Genomic DNA, 5,000 nt, shown 5'->3' with positions numbered 1-5,000 from the left:
CACCCCTTAGTGAGCATTAGCAAAAGTCAATGGCACAAAGCAATTGCAATACAAACTGATCAAGTACATTAAAGAACGCTAAGTACCAGGACTTCTTTCCAAGAATGGTGTCCGCGACGGGAGGGCAAGCGTCCTTCCCAGGTTTTCCTAGTAAACCTTGTATGGTAAACATACCCAAGCGTGTCTGTAAGCACGCAACGAAAGTCACGAACGGGCACATACCTAGGGAATGTACTCTACGTACTTGGACTTTTGTCCAAGAATGGTGTCCGCGACGGTCGGGCACTGCGACGCAATAACCAAATCCTAGGATTGTAACTTTAGTGTGCACAAACATAAACATTAACGCGTTCGCTCGGGCTGCGCCGTCCGTGTTGAACACAAATGTGGGTGATTATATGCGTGGAGGGACAAAAACATACGAGGAGGAGACAGTTTTCTGCACGATGTGCACAGAGCTCATTCGTCGTCCCGGGCGAATGGAAAAACACAAACATCGCGAGTATCGTTCTAGGTTTCTGTCTATAAAGGGCAGGCCAAAAGGTGACCGGTTGAGATAAGCATTTTAAGCATACAAACACTTTATTGGAACTTTTGATACAAAAACAAGGTACGTACATGTAGGTTGTACCAACATGGACATCTATGAACGCGTACGCTCGGGCTGCGCCCTCCGTCTTGTACTTTCCTGATCGGTACACAGTTTTGGTGCACTGCTATTCCGACCGGCAACTTGTACCAACATATACATCCATGAACGCGTAAGTAGTGTACTTTCCTGATCGGTACACACTGTTGGTGCACGGCATAAGAAAAGAGCTAAAATGGTCAAACTCAATCCATTTCAACAATAGATAGTCGATAGTAGCTGTGCCGATGAAGTAGGGCACGATGCAAGTTAATGTTGTTTAATGAATAACATGTCCGCCATACATTTCAGTACAAAATTGCTCGGTCAGACCTACAAAGTGCTATATCTCGAATACGAGGCGTCGGACTGGGGGTTGTAGAACAATTTTAAGTTCGTCTAATGATTCTACATCCGATTCTGGATAGCGGTTTTTGACCACTTTTCAATATTTTGTGACACCCCGAACCTAGGGGCAGCTCCTAGCTTTTTCAAAAATGTGCACCGAACGGGCCGGAGAGCTCGTGTGGCTCAAAACATGTTTTTCGCTAAAACACCTCAAAACGTGTAAGGAACGCACCCTAGATGATGAAAAGTGCAATCAGAATGTCAATCGACAACTTTGTTGGGGGTACCATTTTACTCTACGGGCCAGTAGCTTAGGCGCGCCAACAGCGCTTTCCTTTCGGGTTCCCATTTTTTGCCCTCCTGGGATTATGATCATTTGTTCATTGCCTACTATAGGGAGGGTACCTTGCTACGAGGTCAAACATGAAGATTGCACCAAATCGTAGTTTTACCTCTATTTAGTCGTAGGAGCATGGTTTGCAGTGGCAGTGGGTCATTAAGCCCCGTTTGGGTCATACGTCCCCTCCGCGATAAAAATCGTCGTATGCCTATAGTCCGAACTAATGAAGCAAAAGTGGTGTCTGGTGGGCTCTGCCGATGATTTTAACCTATGATTTTGAGCTTCCACCCTATCAAAACGTTCCTGGAGCAGTACATCACGGGTCTACGGACCCAAAGACTTCGTCGTGATGGTTTCTAGTAAAAAGTTGTAACAGCTAAGGGTTTTGAATACGCGTATATTAACCATTGCTTGAAACTAAGCTTCGTTGTCTTTAAACTCTGCAAGACCAATCGAACTTCTTAGGGAAACCCGAAGGATTCACGCTAAGCTCGATGAGCTATAATGGGTAGTGGTGCATGATCTGGTGTTCCTTGGATCTAATCCAATGAATAAATTTATGAGGGTATATATGGTGCAGGGCACAAAGCGTGATGAAACCGGGTCTCCCTACCAAATGTGGCATATTTTTTCCTGAGAGCGAAGCTCAGACCCACGTAGGGGAGAGCGAAGTGGAACTTAAATGTTCTATGCAGCAAATGTTCGCCATGCGGATAAACAAGTTGGAATAGTTCAATGTAGTGTAATGCAAACACGAATCGCAAATAACGATACGGGACCCAGAAGCAATTCTGCGGATCCCTCGGGGAGTGGTGAGTTGATATAAATTAGAGGTGAAAGTCCAAGTTGTTCAAGCTCCGGCTCGGCAGCCGATACGAGGTTCCTGTTGGGCTTTGTACATCGCGCAGAGGCGCCGTTCGGTTCTAACAATGATTCCCGCCACCATGTTCCATGCGTGCAGAGATCCGTTAGAGCTCGTTCAATGTGTCCCGCCGTGATTACGAAAAAGTCCAACAGTTGACCAAGTTGGGGGTGCGTCAAGTAAACGCGCAGAGATGCCGTTCGGTTTAGAGCAATGTCTCCCGTATCACGTTGGAGTTCTTCCACTAGTGCAGAGATCGCTGAACCGTTCAATGTGTCCCGTCGTGGTGTGCTTGTACCGAACACTTAGGATACACCATGCTTTGTTGGTTTGGGATAGGAGTGGTCGCGCAACTGCCTCCACGCCGCAAAGTGCCAGTTCGGATTGAAGGTCAACTTTAGCCGTTCAATGCATCAGTCGGTGGGTGTTCAGATGGCATCACAACTTCCCTAGGTGCTTAAGTTGGTTGGGTTGTAAAACATGTGCACATGCGCAGAGTATCGTGCGTACTAGCAAAGTCTCCCGTCACGGTGGTTATGAATGAGTTCCATTCAGTGCAGAGATCGTTAGTGCGTGCAATGTGTACCAGTCGATGTGTCGTACCGGAATACAACCCCGCTTAGAGGCCCGTCGCTCGAAGAGGACAAGCAAGAGTGCGCAGAGTGCCGTACTGGCCTAGCAATGTCTCCAGACAGACGTAGGAACACCCGACGCAGTGCAGAGAGTAGATCCGCTAGCCGTGTGCAATGCATCCGACGTTGTCTGCTTGTGCAGTCTATCGAGTGGCGCCAACGACGCTCCGGCGTCACAGAACAAATCTCGGTGGTCACGGGGACTTGCGCCTCGCGTGATCAAGAGTGTAGTTCGTGTTCAAGCAATTGACTCGAATTCTGGTTGATCCTACCAGTGATATACGCTCGTCTCAAAGGTTAAGCCATGCATGTCTAAGTACAAGCTTCCTAGAAAGTGAAACCGCATAAGGCTCAGTATAACAGCTATAATTTACAAGATCCTCATCCAAACAGTTACTTGGATAACTGTGGAAAAGCCAGAGCTAATACATGCATTATGCCGGGACTGTTGGCCTCCGGGTCGGCGGAACTGGTGCACTTATTAGTTAAACCAATCGCCTCCGGGCGCTTTGAGTTGAAATCTGGATAAGGATGCCGATCGTACGGTCGCTTGCGACTGACGACAGATCTTTCAAATGTCTGCCCTATCAACTATTGATGGTAGTGTAGAGGACTACCATGGTTGCGACGGGTAACGGGGAATCAGGGTTCGATTCGGAGAGGGAGCCTGAGAAATGGCTACCACATCCAAGGAAGGCAGCAGGCGCGTAAATTACCCAATCCCGGCACGGGGAGGTAGTGACGAGAAATAACAATATGGACCTCTCTAACGATGGTCCATAATTGGAATGAGTTGAGCATAAATCCTTTGCAAGGATCAAGTGGAGGGCAAGTCTGGTGCCAGCAGCCGCGGTAATTCCAGCTCCACTAGCGTATATTAAAGTTGTTGCGGTTAAAACGTTCGAAGTTGATACCCCGTCAGACTCGCGTCCGTCGCGGGCGCCCGGCCTCTCGGTTGGGACCGTCCGTGTACGCGCTCGCGGCTGCGACTCACAATGGTGTACCTGGGCGTTCTACTCCGTGACGGGTCAGGACTTGTCGCCGCGACCTCGTCGGTCAAGGTCTTGTTCGACCCAGCTTCATGGTGCCCGGAACTCTCGTTTACCTTGAACAAATTAGAGTGCTCAAAGCAGGCTAGTTCAAAGCGTCCGGTCCTCCGGGGCCGGCGTTGGCCGAAATAATTTTGCATGGAATAATGGAACATGACCTCGGTCTGAGTGGTTTCGTTGGTTTGTAATAGACCAAGAGGTAATGATTAACAGAAGTAGTCGGGGGCATTGGTATTACGGCGCGAGAGGTGAAATTCGTAGACCGTCGTAGGACCCACAGAAGCGAAAGCGTTTGCCAAGGATGCTTTCATTAATCAAGAACGAAAGTTAGAGGATCGAAGGCGATTAGATACCGCCCTAGTTCTAACCGTAAACGATGCCAATTAGCAATTGGGAGACGCTACCTACCTTCGGTGCTCTCAGTAGCTTCCGGGAAACCAAAATCGGGTTCCGGGGAAGTATGGTTGCAAAGTTGAAACTTAAAGGAATTGACGGAAGGGCACCACAAGAAGTGGAGCTTGCACATCCTGAGACTACTTCGAAAACAGGAGCTCGTCTATGACACCGCAGACGGGCCCGTTACACGCCGAGTGACTGCAGGTGTTCCACAGGGTCCATTCTGGGCCCGACCCTGTGGAACATCATGTACGACGGCGTGTTGCGGTCGAGCTCCCTGAAGGGGCTAGCGTCATCGGCTATGCGGATGACATAGTGGTCATGGCACGGGGTTGCACACCAGAGGAGGCGGCATCGGTGGCTGAACAGGCAGTGGACGCGATTGCGGCTTGGATGAGACCACACCGCAGCTCGCCCGAGAAGACGGAAGGAGTAATGATCTCCAGTCTGCGAAGAGGTCAACTGAGGGTGCCGTTCCGCGTCGGGGACACCATCATACACAGCAAACAGTCGATCCGGTATCTGGGGGTCCAGATCCATGACCATCTGTCGTGGAAGCCGCACGTGGAGCTGTCGACGGCTAAAGCCCTCCGCGTGGTAGGTGTGGTCACCGCAGTAATGAGGAACCACAGTGGGCCCCAGGTGGCCAAGCGTCGGCTGTTGGCGGCAGTGGCGGAGTCGATCATCCGGTATGCTGCCCCGTGGTCAGGCGACGGATCTGCAGTGGTGCCAGAGGAAGCTGGCC

Source organism: Anopheles arabiensis (genome assembly GCF_016920715.1).
Source record: "Anopheles arabiensis isolate DONGOLA chromosome X unlocalized genomic scaffold, AaraD3 X_pericentromeric_contig0003, whole genome shotgun sequence".
Lineage (NCBI taxonomy): Eukaryota > Metazoa > Arthropoda > Insecta > Diptera > Culicidae > Anopheles > Anopheles arabiensis.
Note: the sequence above shows the minus strand (reverse complement) of the source record.